This window comes from Mustelus asterias, chromosome 15 (genome assembly GCF_964213995.1).
Source record: "Mustelus asterias chromosome 15, sMusAst1.hap1.1, whole genome shotgun sequence".
NCBI classification, from domain to species: domain Eukaryota; kingdom Metazoa; phylum Chordata; class Chondrichthyes; order Carcharhiniformes; family Triakidae; genus Mustelus; species Mustelus asterias.
In genome coordinates this window covers 72,954,796-72,974,097 of record NC_135815.1, presented here as the reverse complement: position 1 = coordinate 72,974,097, position 19,302 = coordinate 72,954,796, and the positions used below count along the sequence as shown (strand labels likewise).

At 43.1% G+C, this 19,302-nt stretch overlaps 1 protein-coding gene across 1 annotated transcript in view; it reads right to left on the bottom strand.

The window, feature by feature from the left end:
- Positions 1–19,302, bottom strand: part of igf2r (insulin-like growth factor 2 receptor) — a 175,573-nt gene that overhangs the window by 139,937 nt on the left and 16,334 nt on the right. The gene's annotated exons all lie outside the window — the stretch shown is intronic.

The window sequence follows — 19,302 nt, the reverse complement described above, 5'->3', positions numbered from 1 at the left end:
AGGCTACCATTTCCAAGTAGTATTCAGGCAAAGCTGCATTCAGAGCTGCCATTCTTTAGGCAAATAGTAAACCAAGGCTCTGTGGATGTAAAAGATTCCTTGGCACTTTTTTCCCAAAAGGCAAGGTAGTTTCAAGGTGGCCTCCATAATATTCACCCCTGAACCACAGCCAAAAACAGATTAAGTGCTCATTTATCTAATTTGCTGCTTATAGGACCTTTGTGTGTTCAAATTGGCTGCTGTATTTGCAGACAAAACAATAGACCAATGGCCAAACTGCAATAAACAATTCATCAGGCATGAAGCACTTTGGTGCATCACATACATGAAAAGCAGTGTAATAGAAGAGTTTGCATTCTACAATTGAAAGTATAACCACCCACAATTAAGGGGACAGATAGGAGGGTCGGAACTAAAGGTAGGGACTCAGGGTTGGTGTGTTGCCTACCAGGGGCTGGGGTCCGGGATGTGTCTGACAGGGTATTCAGGACTCTTAGGGGGGAGGGAGATAAACCACAAGTTATTGTACATGTGGGGACACACGACATAGGGAGGATAGGGGAAGGGGATATTAGGCAGGGATTTATGGAGTTGGGGTGGAAACTAAAGGCCAAGACTGACAGAGTGGTTATCTCTGGACTCTTGCCTGTACCACGGGATAGTTTAGAGAGGAATAGGGAGAGGGAAGGTTTGAATTCATGGCTGAGGGGATGGTGCAGGAGGGAGGGGTTCAGGTACTTAAGCAATTGGGGCTCGTACTGGGGAAGGTGTGACCTCTATGAGAAGGATGGTCTACACCTTAATCAGAAGGGGACCAATATCCTGGGGGGTAAATTTGCTAAGGCCATGCAGGGAGGTTTAAACTGATTCGGGGGGGGGGGGGGAGGGATCCTGAGTAGTGGGGCTGAAAGTGAGGGATGCATGGATGGGGACTGCAATGCACGGCATTGCAGAGGTGGGGTGGAGCAGGGTTTGAAATATGTATACTTCAATGCCAGGAGTATTCGCAATAAAGTGGGTGAACTTGCAGCGTGGATCAGTACCTGGGACTTCGATGTTGTGGCTATTTCAGAGACATGGATAGAGCAGGGGCAGGAATGGATGATGCAGGTCCCGGGGTTCAAATGTTTTAGTCGAAGTAGGGAAGGAGGTAGAAGAGGGGGAGGGGTAGCATTATTGGTCAGAGATTGTATCACAGTGTCAGAGAGGAGGTTTGATGAGGACTTATCTGTTGAGGTAGTATGGGCGGAGATTAGAAATAGGAGAGGAGAGGTCACCCTGTTGGGAGTCTTTTATAGACCTCCTAAAAGTTCTAGAGAGGTTGAGGAAAGGATTGCGGAGTCAATCCTGCTTAGGAGTGAAAGTAATAGGGCAATTGTTATGGGGGATTTTAACTTGACTAATATTGACTGGAATTGTTATAGCTCTAGCTCGTTAGAAGGGTCAGTTTTTGTTCAAAGCGTGCAGGAAGGTTTTTTGACTCAGTATGTAGACAGGCCAACTAGAGGTGAGGCTATATTGGATCTGGTGCTGGGAAATGAGCCAGACCAGGTGCTAGACTTGGAAGTTGGTGTGCATTTTGGTGATAGTGACCACAATTCGGTTACGTTCACCTTAGTGATGGAAAGGGATAGGCATGAACCTCGGGCCAGTGGTTTTAGCTGGGGGAAGGGTAATTATGAGGCTATTAGGAGAGAATTAGGAAACATAGGTTGGACTAGGAGATTACAGGGACTGGGAACGTCCGACATGTGGAGTTTTTTCAAGGAGCAGCTACTGCGAGTCTGTGATAGGTATGTCCCTGTCAGGCAAGGAGGAATTGGTAGGGCTAGGGAACCGTGGTGCACCAAAAAAGTTTCTTTGTTGGTTAAAAAGAAAAAGGAGGCTTATGTTCGGATGAGACGTGAGCACTCGGGTAGTGCACTAGAAAGCTTTAGATTGGCTAAGAGGGAGTTGAAGAGCGAGCTTAGAAGGGCTAAAAGGGGACATGAGAAGACTTTGGCGGATAGGGTTAAAGAGAATCCTAAGGCGTTCTATAGGTATGTCAAGAACAGAAGGTTGGTTAGGGCAAGTTTAGGGCCAGTTATAGATGGCAGAGGGAAGTTATGTGTGGAACCGGAGGAGATTGGTGAAGCATTGAACCAATATTTCTCTTCGGTGTTCACGCAAGGGGACATGAATATAGCTGAGGAGGACACTGGGTTGCAGGGGAGTAGAATAGACAGTATTACAGTTGATAAGGAGGATGTGCAGGATATTCTGGAGGGTCTGAAAATAGATAAATCCCCTGGTCCGGATGGGATTTATCCAAGGATTCTCTGGGAGGCAAGAGAAGTGATTGCAGAGCCTCTGGCTCTGATCTTCAGGTCGTCGTTGGCCTCTGGTATAGTACCAGAAGATTGGAGGTTAGCGAATGTTGTCCCATTGTTTAAGAAGGGGAACAGAGACTTCCCCGGGAATTATAGACCGGTGAGTCTCACTTCTGTTGTCGGCAAGATGTTGGAAAAAATTATAAGGGATAGGATTTATAGTTATTTGGAGAGTAATGAATTGATAGGTGATAGTCAGCATGGTTTTGTGGCAGGTAGGTCGTGCCTTACTAACCTTATTGAGTTTTTTGAGAAAGTGACCAAGGAGGTGGATGGGGGCAAGGCAGTGGACGTGGTATATATGGATTTTAGTAAGGCGTTTGATAAGGTTCACCATGGTAGGCTTCTGCAGAAAATGCAGATGTATGGGATTGGGGGTGATCTAGGAAATTGGATCAGGAATTGGCTAGCGGATAGGAAACAGAGGGTGGTGGTTGATAGTAAATATTCATCATGGAGTGCGGTTACAAGTGGTGTACCTCAGGGATCTGTTTTGGGGCCACTGCTGTTTGTAATATTTATTAATGATCTGGATGAGGGTATAGTTGGGTGGATTAGCAAATTTGCTGATGACACCAAAGTCGGTGGTGTGGTAGACAGTGAGGAAGGGTGTCGTAGTTTGCAGGAAGACTTAGACAGGTTGCAAAGTTGGGCCGAGAGGTGGCGGATGGAGTTTAATGCGGAGAAGTGTGAGGTAATTCACTTTGGTAGGAATAACAGATGTGTTGAGTATAGGGCTAACGGGAGGACTTTGAATAGTGTGGAGGAGCAGAGGGATCTAGGTGTATGTGTGCATAGATCCCTGAAAGTTGGGAATCAAGTAGATAAGGTTGTTAAGAAGGCATATGGTGTCTTGGCGTTTATTGGTAGGGGGATTGAATTTAGGAGTCGTAGCGTTATGTTGCAACTGTACACAACTCTGGTGCGGCCGCACTTGGAGTACTGTGTGCAGTTCTGGTCCCCACATTACAGGAAGGATGTGGAGGCTTTGGAGAGGGTGCAGAGGAGGTTTACCAGGATGTTGCCTGGTATGGAGGGGAGATCCTATGAGGAGAGGCTGAGGGATTTGGGATTGTTTTCGCTGGAAAGGCGGCGGCTAAGAGGGGATCTTATTGAAACATATAAGATGATTAGAGGTTTAGATAGGGTGGATAGTGATAGCCTTTTTCCTCTGATGGAGAAATCCAGCACGAGGGGGCATGGCTTTAAATTGAGGGGGGGTAGTTATAGAACCGATGTCAGGGGTAGGTTCTTTACCCAGAGGGTGGTGAGGGATTGGAATGCCCTGCCAGCATCAGTAGTAAATGCGCCTAGTTTGGGGGCGTTTAAGAGATCCGTAGATAGGTTCATGGACGAAAAGAAATTGGTTTAGGTTGGAGGGTCACAGTTTTTTTTTTAACTGGTCGGTGCAACATCGTGGGCCGAAGGGCCTGTTCTGCGCTGTAATGTTCTATGTTCTATGTTCACCCTTGAGGTTTGATGTGTAGAGAAAACCAACAGGTGCTGCAAAGTCAACAGAATGGTGCAACTAAAACTGGAATTCCATTTTGCATCTCAGAGCACCTCGATCATGTATATATACTGTTCTCTTAGCCTGAAACAACACAAATCTTTGGATCTCAATGAGCACTTTTCTCTTAATCTTTTTCATGTCAGCAGTAAAATTATGAGCAACACTAACCTTTCCCTTCAGAGACTTGAAAAACCTACCAAAGAAGCGCTTAAGATTGATCCTAGTCACTTTGTAAAACCACAGGACTGCCACCAAATTCCATGAAATAATCCATTAACTGCCTGGCTTTTAACAGTAGCTTCTAGATTTGCTCTGGGAGGTGGAGCAAAATAGGAGCGGGAGAGAGAAAAAAAGAACCAGCTTGCTGTAAGAATACCGTAACTCCTCTGTTACTAGCCCATAATGAAATCTACCCACCCCTGTGGACTCAGCTTTGGAAGAAGTCTCAACACCAGGTTAAAGTCCAACAAGTTTATTTGGTAGCAAATACCATAAGCTTTCGGAGCACTGCTCCTTCGTCAGATGGAGTGGAAATGTGCTCTCAAACAGTGCACAGCGACACAACATCAAGTTACAGAATACTGATTAGAATGCGAATCCCTAAAGCCAGCCAGGTCTTAAAGGTACAGACAATGTGGGTGGAGGGAGCATTAAACACAGGTTAAAGAGATACACATCTCTTTAACCTGTGTTTAATGCTCCCTCCACCCACATTGTCTGTACCTTAAAGACCTGGCTGGTTTTAGGGATTCGCATTCTAATCAGTATTCTGTAACTTGATGTTGTGTCGCTGTGCACTGTTTGAGAGCACATTTCCACTCCATCTGACGAAGGAGCAGTGCTCCGAAAGCTTATGGTATTTGCTACCAAATAAACCTGTTGGACTTTAACCTGGTGTTGAGAGACTTCTTCCTGTGTTCACCCCAGTCCAACGCTGGCATCTCCACATCATGACTCAGCTTTGTACATCCCTAATTCCAGAAGACAACTATTATTACTTTTTATGGTGGGAAAAGCACAAAATGAGGAAGAATTTTTTTTTTTTTTTAAACAAAGTGACAAAGATCTGAAAGTTGCAAGGTTGTGGAAGCAGAAATAATATCAAGAGAAATTTGGGTAGGAATGTGAGGGAACTAAACTTGCAGAGTTATGGGGTTATCGGAGAATGGGACTGATTGTGTTATTCCTCAGAAAGCTGGCATGTACTCGATGGGCCGAATGATCTCCTTCTGTGCCATAATGACTGACTCGTCAGGCAGTCCATTTGATGGTCTGAAGGTTTGAATAGAGAAATGAGGTTCCTCCCACAATAGGTATTAAATGGGCATGATACTTCAGACCATTCCTCACCATCCATTTATGGAGCAGGTGGCCACATTGGCTGTACCCTGTGCAGATTTAGATGATTGCTGTCTACTGTCTTCAAGAAAGGTCCTCTGGAACAGATTGAGCCAAGAACCTTGCAGTACAAACTGTTGGAACCAGTTCTGCTGTTGGGCAAGGAAAGATTTGCTGGAGTCGATATTCGAGTTCGCGAGAAAGGCGGTGGTCATGTAGCTCAAATCTGCGCTATCCGTCAATCCATTTCTAAAGCATTGGTGGCATACTACCAGAAGTATGTAGATGAAGCCTCCAAGAAAGAAATCAAGGACATCCTCATACAGTATGACAGGACCTTGCTGGTTGCTGATCCACGCCCTTGTGAGGCCAAGAAATTTGGTGGACCTGGTGCCTGTGCACGTTACCAGAAATCTTACCGTTAACTCTTTCATTTGATTATGGCAAATAAATATGTGACTGTCAAAAAAAAGGTCGAATTCAAGACCTCTGCTGTTGGGATGCTGATGAAGCATTTTGTTTTAAAATGATCCATGTGCCCCACAATTCTGTCCGTACAGCTAGTGGTTTGATACCAGAATATTAGCTGTGGTTTTAAAAGCAGCGAGTATCAATCTGGATCACTTCCTTGGTAGGTTTTATAAGTCTCTGAAAGGGAAGTTTATTGCTGCTCATAACCTCTCATGTCAGCACACGATGGGCATTCACAACAATGTGGGAGTTACTCTCAATCTGCAAGTGGTCTAATTCAAGAACTTGTTGGCTAAGGTATTGTGAAGGCAACTGAATGCCTGGAAATAACCTTCTGATCTGAAAAGCTCGAAAACAAAACACAATCAATGACCAATCAAGATAATTGGCCCAGCATTTATTATTGAAGCTCTATTGGGTGTCAAGTGTAAAATTGTCAAAATAACCTGATGTTGTGCAGAGCTTTATCTGAAACCAAGATCAAGCTATCCCACTCCCTATCATCCTGGTGTGCTCCATGTGCCTATCCAATAACCGCTTAAATGTTCCTAAAGTGTCTGACTCCACTATCACTGCAGGCAGTCCATTCCACACCCCAACCACTCTCTGCGTAAAGAACCTACCTCTGATATCCTTCCTATATCTCCCACCATGAACCCTATAGTTATGCCCCCTTGTAATAGCTCCATCCACCCGAGGAAATAGTCTTTGAACGTTCACTCTATCTATCCCCTTCATCATTTTATACACCTCTATTAAGTCTCCCCTCAGCCTCCTCCGCTCCAGAGAGAACAGCCTTAGCTCCCTCAACCTTTCCTCATAAGACCTACCCTCCAAACCAGGCAGCATCCTGGTAAATCTCCTCTGCACTCTTTCCAGCGCTTCCACATCCTTCTTATATAGTGAGGTGACCAGAACTGCACACAATATTCCAAATGTGGTCTCACCAAGGTCCTGTACAGTTGCAGCATAACCCCACGGCTCTTAAACTCCAACCCCCTGTTAATAAAAGCTAACACACTATAGGCCTTCTTCACAGCTCTATCCACTTGAGTGGCAACCTTTAGAGATCTGTGGATATGGACCCCAAGATCTCTCTGTTCCTCCAGTCTTCAGAACCCTACCTTTGACCCTGTATCCACATTTAAATTAGTCCTACCAAAATGAATCACCTCACATTTATCAGGGTTAAACTCCATCTGCCATTTTTCAGCCCAGCTTTGCATCCTATCTATGTCTCTTTGCAGCCTACAACAGCCCTCCACCTCATCCACTACACCACCAATCTTGGTGTCATCAGCAAATTTACTGATCCATCCTTCAGCCCCCTCCTCTAAGTCATTAATAAAAATCACAAAGAGCAGAGGACCAAGCACTGATCCCTGTGGCACTCCGCTAGCAACCTGCCTCCAGTCCAAAAATTTTCCATCCACCACCACCCTCTGTCTTCGATCAGATAGCCAGTTACCTATCCAATCGGCCAACTTTCCCTCTATCCCACACCTCCTTACTTTCATCATAAGCCGACCATGGGGGACCTTATCAAACGCCTTACTAAAATCCATGTATATGACATCAACTGCCCTACCTTCATCAACACACTTAGTTATCTCCTCAAAAAATTCTATCAAATTTGAGAGGCACGACTTGCCCTTCACGAATCCGTGCTGACTATCCCGGATTAATCCGCATCTTTCTAAATGGTCGTAAATCCCATCCCTAAGGACCTTTTCCATCAATTTACCAACCACCGAAGAAAGACTAACCGGTCTATAATTACCAGGGTCTTTTCTATTCCCTTTCTTAAACAGAGGAACAACATTCGCCACTCTCCAGTCCTCTGGCACCATCCCAGTGGACAGTGAGGACCCAAAGATCAAAGCCAAAGGCTCTGCAATCTCATCCCTTGCCTCCCAAAGAATCCTAGGATATATTTCATCAGGCCCAGGGGACTTATCGACCTTCAGTTTATTCAAAACTGCCAGTACATCCTCCCTCCGAACATCTATTTCCTCCAGCCTATTAGCCTGTAACACCTTCTCTTCCTCAAAAACACGTAGATCAAAAGGTTCATAGGGAATCTCACCAGGCCTCAGTGAAAAGTACTTAGTGCACCTACAGCAAGATAGAAAAACACTTCTGGAAAATATATATGAACAGCCACCAAATGAGCTGTCAGCCCTCCACTTCTTGCTCAAATGGAGGCCAATCTGTCCCTATCCACCGTCTTTCTCCTCCATCTGGCTGAACATTTTTTACATTAAAGAACTTTTTCTCTGATTCCACTCACTTCTTCCAAATGAGAGAGGTTACCAAATGGGCCGAAGCTATGCCCACCTTTGTGAAATATTTTTGTCCCAGCCTGATGGTACACTTGCCTGCTCTCATCACCCATTAGAAAATTTCAGCAGCTTTGTTTCCAATTCTCAGCTCTTCCTCACTGGCATTCTTCCCGTCAACCTATTTTTGGGGATAAGCTGTCTATCAATATCCATCATTAGCCCACGTACTCGCACAGCTAGCTGCATTACAATTCATCCCATCCTATTTCAGACAAGGACTTTTCCACCTTACCTCTTTCTTCATTACATCCATTCCTCCCATTTCCTCAACTGAGGATTCCGTCCACTGCAGCTGACAGGGCCCTCAACTGCTTCCATCCCCGTTCCTGCACTTTTGCCTATAACCATTTCCATCTTTCCCAGAACCATGATAGGGTCCCTCTTTTTTTTTTAAATCATCATCTACTTTCAATGGATTAACTTCCATCTCCAGCACAATAATCTTCCCCTCCCAGTAATCCAAAGAGGCTACTGCCTTCATTAGGCCTGGTCACTAGGCCAACATCTTAACATCCCGTTTCCTTCCCCCATCACCCCAGCCATTTTTCACATGCAAACACAGAAACCACAACAACTGTCCTTTCACCACCTATCCATACCACCCTCCCCCGGATCCCAAACACCTCATTCTAGGTAAAAAATGATTTCCTGCAGTTTCAATTTGGTACACTGTATGCACAGTTCACTTTGCAGTCACCACTAAACTGGTAACAACAAATGTAAATTGGGCAATTGCTTTGCTGAACACCTCCATTCAGTAAGCAAAAACGACCCTACCTTCCGATCGCTGGCTTCCATTTATCCGTCCCACTCCAACCCATCTTGAATCTCCGACAGTTCCAACTAACTTTGAGGAACAGCACTTCATCCTTCAGTTAGGCACTTACAGGCGACTTCAGATTGTCACCACCACTGCTCCCCCCCCCCCTCACACAGCAGGTAGTGTTAGTACATCAGCTGTTGCTTTTAATACTTCCTTTAGGCCCATCTTTTATTCCTTTTCTGGTCCAATTATCCAGCCTCTGCCTTGCACCCTTGTCCTTTTTATCACAGACATTCCCTTATGTTCCTTTTTCCCTCCCGTGTTTTCTTGGCTTTTTATTTACCTTTCGTGTCCGTTAAGTGTTTAAATTCTTCTGGTTTTAATAGGAGCTGACTGACTACTGTTTCTTTCTCTACTGCAGATTCTGAGCTGCGGATTATTTCCACCATTTTCTGTTTTACTTGCAAATTCCTGCATACAGTATTTTGCTTCAAGTTAGAAGTTGCTCTCAAACGTAAAAGGTTGTTTCTTCTCGACTCAATTCACTTTTTAAGAAAACAACACGTTCAGGGATATATAGTTCCAGAGGCAACAGTGCTTAGATACCACAATTCATCAATAATTCTTCATGCGAGAGCCAGGTGAATTTTAAGTGGCTTTCAAGTAGGACCACCACAGCTAACTCTAATCTAAATTTGAAACTCACATGACCAGAGGCTAATACAAACTGATTAGGTAAAGAACAAGATTTTATAGTTGCCATCCTTAGCAAAACCTGGTTAATCACTTCAGCCATATCATCCAATATAATCTCAAAAAAAAAGGAAATATTAAAGCTCTCAATGTAATGGAATTAAAGAACAGTTAAACTTCCATACCCAACGCAAAGGATACAGCACTTTCGTTGAGAAGCATTTAGAACATTGTTCAACTACCCCTGCAGTACCTGGGTAAACAGAAATTGCTTCAGCAATCAATAGGGCACAAAGCCCAGAAAATTAACAACCAGTTTCTAATACTACAAAGATTGATGATTTTCTAAACTTGATATCAGAGATACTGTGATAAAATGCAAATAGTTGACACCCAATTCGTCAGAACTTACACCTATAATTTCTACCATAGTATTTTCTCATTTTTTCTATTTCCACGCAAGCTGGGTAGCAGTCAACATAACACCCCTGCTCCTAGGATATAAATAACTCAAAGCGCATTCACCCACAATTTCCCATTTGAAAAGAGAGCATGGAAAGGGCAAATGATTCATCAAAACTATATCAGAAATATGAGTTACGATTAAGACGACTCAAAAAAATGGAGGCTTTGTTCACTAGACCTGGGAACATTGTGGGTTGGGGAGGGAGGGCAAGGATTGAACAATGGTTTGGTAGTTCACAACTTGAATATTGCTGAAAAGAGACATGTTGCCAAAGCTTTTCACCCTGCACTCATCAGGACAACTCAATACCAAATTTCAAACAATAACAATTTATAGCACAGGAGATAAGGATGCTGATTGTTTGACAAGTTGACTATGATTCACCAAAGCATTGCCATGGAGAAAGCAATGGAGAACTATAGGTTCCTGTGAATAAAATGTTTTTTTTATATTTCCGGGGTACTGTGGTATTTTGCAAAGTAGGATTGTGGGCTGTGAGAGAGATACTAATTTAATTGAGCTGGCTTGGTGTCTTTGGAATTGAAACCAATGAGACTAGGTATGAAAAGTATGTACTTGAAGTGAATAGGCCACATTGGATGTTCTACAGTAAATTCAACATGAGCATAAATTTGCACTAGGAAATAAGTGTACGATTTGGATTTTTAGCTGCTGGAATTTCAAAGGGAGGTAAGAAGGAGCTTACAGCTCAAGGAAAGGCCATTAGTAAACTTGGGAAAGTGTTATTTGACCCCATTTAAGGAAAAGTTGGGAGATGTGTTGAGAGGAGTGGCCACGTAAGACCCTTAAGTGTGCTCTTGGAAGCTTGGCCCACAACAACTGGATCCTACCCCTCTTACTATAAGCTTATATCCAGCCTGAGCAGATGCTTTGCACCCTTGCACCAGACAGGCAACACAGTCTTGTGGGCTCTCAGCTGCAGAGAAGAGTCTCCATTCCCCTAGCTGTACTGTCCCCTACCACAACTACATTCCTTTTTACTCTTCACACTTGAATGGCTCCTTGCACAATGATGCCACAGTCAGTTTGTTCATCCACCTGCAAGTCCCTGCTCTCATTATTGCAAGAACATTGAGCTTGGTCTATTGCAATATCAGAGACTCTTACCTTCTCAATTCTCAAAACTTGCCTCACCTCAGTCACACCAAGCAGTTCCTGACCTATTTTTCAGATTTGGTCTGAAAAATCCTAGCCTAAAGGGTGTGACTGCCTCCTGGAAGTGCCCAGGTAACTTTCCCTTCCTCTGATGCATCAGAGGGTCCTAAAGCTCAGCCTACAGCTCCAAATGCTGCAGCTAGATTCTTACTGCAGACGTGATCGCCAGGATGCTCACCAGCTCCCACCTGCTACATCTGCAGCCCATCACATGCCCGGCCATCCTGTCAAAATATTGAAATTCCAAAGTAGCAATATTATCAAAACAGCTATTCAAAGAAAAGTCCATCCACAGACCCAGAACAATCTGGGATGAGAAGATAATTGCTGGAATCACCCACATCCCAAGAACAAATTCAAATATAAAAACTAGCTTTCCTTGATAAGCAGCAAGTGTCATCCATAAAACTAAAGATCAGGGCATGGTTTCTTTGTTCCACTCTCTGCAGTAGATTTGTCACGGGTTAAGATCCAATTATTTTAATTTTTATTCTTCCCACCCCAAAACATTGTGTTACTTATATCACAGCAAAATATTTAATTTCACCCCACATTTCCCTGGCTTGATTTTTGATTCTTCCAGAAGTAGCCATTGACACTGGTATTAGTTTTCACCAAGGAGGTGCCCAATACAGGGACAGTTTTTTTGACAATATAGGAGGGTTTATTCTTCATTAAGTTTGATCTGAACAGTACAAGACAGCATTTAAAATGTGTTCCAACACTATTGATACCAGCAACTGTACAACAGATAGCAATTAAAAAAACATAGCCCCAACAAAACAGAATGGGATCTGTACCTTGAACTGATCTACAATGTACAGACTTCTTTATGGCTAGCAGTTAACACTGGAGAGATTTGTTGCTATGCATTAACAGCACAGGAGCTTGTAGAAGGAATTAAACTGGGAGATGATACACAACAGTAGCAAATTGGCATCAGGCATCTCACACAAGTAAACCTGATTTTTGACACGCATGCACAGCACAATTTGAATGTCAAGGCTTCTTAGTGACAGGCAATGAAGTCCAAAAAAGCTTAGAGACTTGTGATCCCACGCGGGCTATCACAGGTCTCTCTCCGACTTACGATGGCCTGTGACAATACTCCTTTTGGCTCAGTTTCTCGGAGGCTATCTTGTTCCCCCACCATCGTCAAACAGCCATTGAACGGGATCTACTAATAGGTGCTCATTCACTATAGTGTGACTGACAAAAACAGAAAATGTTGGAAAATCTCAGGTCTGACAGCATCTGTGGAGAGAGTGGGCTCTGATGAAGGGTCATCTAGACGCGAAACGTTGGCTCTATTCTCTCTCCACAGATGCTGTCAGACCTGCTGAGATTTTGCAGCATTTTCTGTTTTTGTTTCAGATTGCAGCATCTGCAATAGTTTGCCTTCATCTTAGTGTGGCTGATTCTAGCCCCAGTGCACAAGCTCAGCATAAATATCCCCCTACCGGGAATCAATCCACTGAGTAGAGAGAAAATTTCATATCAAATACCTTCAATCTATTGCTAACACTTTACAACACCGAAAACAAATATCAATGCTAGTATTAGATTAAAATAAAGAGGCTTATAATTTTAATAGCAAGTCTGAGAATCGGGGGAGTGGGGGTAATTAGAATGAGAGCAACTAGCCAGAAATATTAAAACAGTTTGCAAGAACTTTCACAAGTATATAAAAATGAGTATAGCTGAAGCAGAGTTTAGTCCCTTAGAGGGAAAGTTAGCAGAAATCATAGGAATAAAGAAATAGTAAAGACACCGAATAAATATTTTGTGTCAGTCTTCACAGTAGAAGTTACAAATGATCAACCAGGGATACAGGGTAATCTAGGGCCTAATAAAAGTGAGGAAATTAGGGTAATTCATATCAGCTGAGGAAAACATGCCAGAAAAATTCAAGGACTAAAATCAGACCAACCCCCAGGACCTGATAGCCTACATCGATGGATTCTAAAAGAGGTAGCTGAAGAGATAATGAATGCTGTGGTTATTTCTCAAAACTTCCTAGATTCTAAATCAGTCTCAGCAGAGTGAAAGTTGGAAATTGTAACTCTGCCATTCAAGAAAGGAGGGAAAGAGAAAACGTGGAACTACAGACCAGTTAGTCTGACATCAGCTGACTGTAAAGTGCTGGAATCTATTAAGCCAGCAACGCAATAAGAAAATCATAGCAAGATCTGAAAGTCAACGTTATTTTACAAAAAAAGGTGTTGACAAATTTAGAGTATGTTGAGGATGCAAGTAACAGGGTAGATAATGGGGAAACAATAGCTGGAGTACACTTGGATTTCCAAGAGATGTGATAAAGTGCCACACAAAAGATTAATACACAAGAAAAGGACTCATGGAGCTGGGGGTAATGTGTTAGCACGAGAAACAGGGCACTGTCAAGTTAGAAGGCCGAGACTGGTGAGATGTCGCAGCAAGGATCAGTGATGAGGTCTCAGCTACATACAATCTGTATTAATGACTTAGTTAAGCTTGCTAACGATACAACATCAAGTGGGAATGTCTGCTGTGGAAGGACAGAGGCTCTAAAATAGATATAGGTTAAGCAAATGCGATATGTGAAGAATTCACTTTGGTAGCAAGAGTAGAAAAGCAGAAACATTTTTGAGGAATTAAACATTAGATTTCAGAGGGACTCGAGTGAACCTGTACAAGGTAAAGTTAGCATAAACTACAGCAAACAATAAGGAAGGCAAATGGCACAATAGCTTTTTGCGCAAGAGGGTTGGAGTATAACAATAAAGAAAGTCTTGCTACAATTGTACAGGACTCTGGTGAGCACTCACCTGGAAATTACTGTGCACATTTTGGTTCCATATTTAAGGATATACATGTATCGGAGGTGGTACAGCCAAGATTCACTAAATTGGTTCCTGGGATGATGAGATTGTCTTTTGATGATGGGCTGACTAAATTGGGTCTATAATCTCTGAAATCAAGAAAAATGCAGGGATATCTCACTGAAACACAGATTCTGAAGGGGCTTGGCAGGATAGACATAGAGGTCATTTCCTCTGGCTGGGGAATCCCCAGAGGGACAGGTAGTATTGAAGAGACAGGGAGGCTGCAGGAGGACGTGGACAGTTTAGGAGAGTGGACAAAGAAGTGGCAGATGGAATACAGCGCGGGAAAGAGAGGTTATGCACTTTGGTAGGAAGAGGCATAGATTATTTTCTAAATTTAAAAAATTCCCATCGTCTATTTCTTTCAAATGCTGAACCCAACAGGGTCAATTGAATAATCCTTTCCTATTTAATACTGTTGTGATGGTGCATTTTGGATAGTGTGTCACTGCGTCAGGTGTTCTGCTGGCAGGTGTAAACTTTATTTTATCTGAGATACTATTCACTATTCAAAAAGCTGTAAAGTCAACTTTGCTGCAATTGCAATAGCTTTTGTCTAAGCATCTACAATCCTGCATTCTTCTATTTCACAGTGGGAATCGGAATGATTTTGTGCCATATACTTTCGATACGGAACAGCAGTTTTAAAAAGATGCAGTTAAATAAATGTTTTTCACTAGTATACAAAGCATGACTAAGAGGTTTAAACCTTTTGGTGCATCAGGTGGTTTTATATTGATCGATCACCCAGCAACAGGTCAGAGTTACGAACAAAAACAGCATCAGACGCATCTCACTTTGGTCTGCCAAGCTCCCCAGAGTTTTACCTAGTTCTTTGCTACCGAAATGACTTGGTACCAATTGCATGCGGCAAGTTGCTATATTCAGCAGATTGTTTAATATTAAATTTAGCTGACTCAAGTTTATTTTCAATTCATGGTAAAGTAAAATTTCAGTAACAGTCTGCCCAATATCATTATCAAATTTTAAGATTAGCTTGTAAGCTGTTACTATATTTTACAAAGTACAATAAACTGTGTGTTATCCCACACTCTACCAATCGGAATTCTCTGCAAACTGGAATTTCTGATGTTTGATACAAACTGTCAGCTTACCAACCGGAAGCAATTATGAAGTTAGCTAAAACCCATACCTGTATACTATATTATTTTATACTTGAACGATTTAATGTATTTTTAAAGGTTAGAAGTAAAAGAAGATTATTTGCTGAGTACTTGCTTATTAGCTTATGCCACAACTGTTGTTCGTCCATCGTCGATGAGGACCTCAACACCATTAGTCACTATGAGGCTGGATGTGGTGTGTCCGAAGATGACTGATCAGGCCAATTTGGGCACGGAATGTCCTGGCACATATTGGGCAAACTTGTGTAGGTGCTGTAGTTGTTACGCTAGTGGCTCGACTTGCGCAGCTCGCGCTTAAGTTGTGCTTCAGCGTTGCACCTTGCTTCGCAAGCTTGACAGCCCTTGTGGATGAGGCAGCGCCAGGTAGGGCGGTTTTGTGCCAGTGTTTCCCAGGTGGTCGTGTCTATGTCAAGTGACTTCAGGGAGGCCTTGAGTGTGTCTTTGTAATGTTTCTTCTGCCCTCCATGCAAGTGTCTTCCAGCAGAGAGTTCCCCAAAAAGGAGCTGCTTGGGTATGCGCTCGTCCGGCATGCGGATGACATGGCCTGCCCACTGGGTCTGTGCTCTCATCAGCAGTGTGTGGACTGATGGTAGAGTTGCTCTAGAGAGAACTTCAGTGTCTGGTACTTTGTCTTGCCATCTGATGTGCAATATGCTGTGAAGACAAGTCATGTGGAAATGATTGAGCTGTCTTGCATGCCATCGATACACAGTCCACGTTTCACAGGCATACAGGAGGGAGCGAGTACCACGGCGCTGTAGACCTTCAGTTTTGTTGCTGGGCTGATTCCTCGATGCTCCCATACAGTGGAATGCAGTCTACCAAAAGCAGAACTTGCCTTTGCGATTCTGCAGTTAACTTCTGTATCTAGTTGCACCGTACTCCACTATTGCACAGTACTCCACTGATCAATGGCACTCTTCATTAACTGGCACTTTTGATTAACCTTCATCACTCAGGCCCTGTGCATACCAGATAATAAAGATTTTACTGTTTTGGTTTAGAGTTAGTGTGCAGCAACCAGTATTGCCAAGCAGTGGTCCATTCAATAACTAGCTAGGTACAATGGTACTTTGGTGGCTTAGGCCAAACACGGTCATAATTCTGGGACTGAGTGTAACAGCTTGGTTTCTTCCAATTTGAAAGTTGCAGATGACATGAAACTTGGAAAATGTAGTAAACACAAGGGAGATAGCAATAGACTTTAAGATATATACAGGCTGGTGGGATGGGCAGATACATAGCAAATGAGAGCCCAGAGGGGGGGTTGTGCACATATCTCTGGAAACCTGTCCTGCCACCTTCAAAGTGGCTAAAACTAAAGGGATCTGGCAACCAGTGCAGTACTGGATGAGCAGAAATTTCCGTCAATTAAATAGCAGGACTTTTCAGGTCCCATCCCAAACATCCTTCTGTAGCTATTAACTTCATCCAGCCTGATCACAACCTTGATGTCATACCACATATTACACCGTAACAAAGGCTGCCTATTTCCACCTCCATAAACTTTGCTTGACTCCACCTGTCTCAGCTCATCTGCTCCTATTCGAATGCATTCCTGGCTGGACTCCCATGTCACCCAAAACTGTTGTTTGCACCTCAATTCGCATCAAATCCCATTCATCCATCACCCCGTGCTCAATCATCTACACTGGCTCTCAGTAAAGCAATTACTTGATCTTAAAATTCTTTTTTTCCCCCAGATCCTGCTATGGCCTCACTCTATCTTTAGGAACTCAAGTTCCACAACCCCAGAGATATCTGTGCTCCGTTAATTCTGGCCTCTTGAGCATTCCTTATTAATTGCTGCACCATTGGAGGCTTTACCTTCAGTTGCCTGGGCCCTAAGCTCCAAAATTCCCTCCTTACGCTTCTAGCCCACCTCCAAAATATTCCTTAAAACTCAGTTCTTTCTCCAAGCTTTTTGTCATCTGACCCAATATCTTATGTGGCTCAGTGTCGCATCTTGTTTCACAGGATGGAATTTACAGCAGAGATATTTTCTGGTCCCACTGAAGTCAATGGACTTCTCAATGGCTCACTGCATTTTACAACCCTGTCCCAATGCGCCAGGGCCTTAAAATACTGCCCCTACTTTTCCTGTAAAGCATCTTTGGATATTTGTTACATTAAAGGTTTCAAATAAAGGGACATCATTGTTGTTTTATGAATAGAGACAAAGAGTACAAAAGCCAGGATATTATGTTAGGCCAAAATAAACTCTTGTTGGGTGCAAATTTAAGACTGTCCAATTTTAGGCACCATACTTTGAGGTGAAGGCTTGAGGGTCAGAGATTTATTAGAATAGTTCCAGGGATGAGGGGCTAGTTACTTGGTCGCACTGGCTAAGCTGGGATAGTTCTCTTTAAGACAGAGAAGGCCAAGAGGATGTTTGCTAAAGGCGGCACGGTAGCACAGTGGTTAGCACTGCTGCTTCACAGCTCCAGGGTCCCGGGTTCGATTCCCGGCTCAGGTCACTGTCTGTGTGGAGTTTGCACATTCTCCTCGTGTCTGCGTGGGTTTCCTCCGGGCGCTCCGGTTTCCTCCCACAGTCCAAAGATGTGCGGGTTAGGTTGATTGGCCAGGTTAAAAATTGTCCCTTAGAGTCCTGGGATGCGTAGGTTAGAGGGATTAGCGGGTAAAATATGTGGGGGTAGGGCCTGGGTGGGATTGTGGTCGGTGCAGACTCGATGGGCCGAATGGCCTCCTTCTGCACTGTAGGGTTTCTATGTTTCTATGTATTTAAAATGATGAAGGATTTAAGGGGAGTAAATAAAGAAACCGTCTCCAATGGCTGAAAGTTCATTGACTGAAGGATAGTCTTGGATCAAAAGAAGCTTCTGGTGGCATCAACAAGAGTAATATGCCTCAGGATTTGGAGTGTATTACAAACCAGGGCCAAAAAAATTGATAGTGTTAAGTGGAATAAGCACAAATTAGCAATATAAACAGATTGCAAGAGCTTCTCAAACTGTGCAAAAAAGGCAAACAAACATGAATTCCTTAGAGACTACGACAGGAGAAATTATAACGGGGAAGGAAATGGCAGAGACTAAATAAGGGTTTAAGGTGAATGGCAGAAAAGCCAGAGGCCTCATGAGAATTGTTTTTTTATACAATGAGTGGCTAGGATTTGGAATGCATTTAGAGTGGTGGATGCAGATTCAAAAGTAGCTTTCAGAAGGAAATTCAATAAATACCTGATGGATGAAAGGGGATATTGGGTAAGAATGGGGAAGTGAGGCTTCAAAAGAGCTCACGTAGACATGATTGATTGAATAGCCTTCTGTTCATGGCTCAATCCCATTTGTAGAGCCTGTTGTTTGAGCAGGAGAGAGAGAGTCAGGCCACTATGGTTAGATTAGTTGAGTAAGTGGTGCCATTGACTTGAAAGTTTGCCTACCAGACTGTAAGAAATCATAATACAAAATATAACTTCACATCTGAGAAGGAGGTAAAGTGAAATATTTGGATGGAAGTGGGGTAGGTTGCCAGGGGGAAGATGCATAGTAAGTGGTGAGGGAACAACTTAAAGAACAATTGGAAAGTCAATTCAGGAGATGTGACATGCAGAACAGAGCACAAAAGCTCCACAGGGAAACTGATTTATTCACGGCCAACTATACAGGTCAAGGATAGTCTTGGATCAAAAGAAGCTTCTGGTGGCATCAACACGAGTAATATGCCTCAGGATTTGGAGTGTATTACAAACCAGGGCCAAAAAAAATGATAGTGTTAGAAGTGGAATAAGCACAAATTAGCAATATAAACAGATTGCAAGAGCTTCTCAAACTGTGCAAAAAAGGCAAAACAAACATGAATTCCTTAGAGACTACGACAGGAGAAATTATAACGGGGAAGGAAATGGCAGAGACGAAATAAATATTTTGCATTGACTTCACAACTGAAGACACAAAGCACACCAGAAATAGCATGGAACCAAGTTGAATGGGAGTGGGGAAGCTAAAATAAAGAAAAACTACTGGAAAAGTTTCTTGGGCTCAAAAATCAAATGCCCTGGACCTTGTGGCCTACATATTCGAGTTCCAAGAGATGGCCTCAGAGATAGTGAAATCTTCTAAAAATTCCCCAGATTTTGGAATAGTTCCACTAGGAAGTAACACCACTATTCAAGAAAGGGGAGGAGGAAACAGGAATTCCA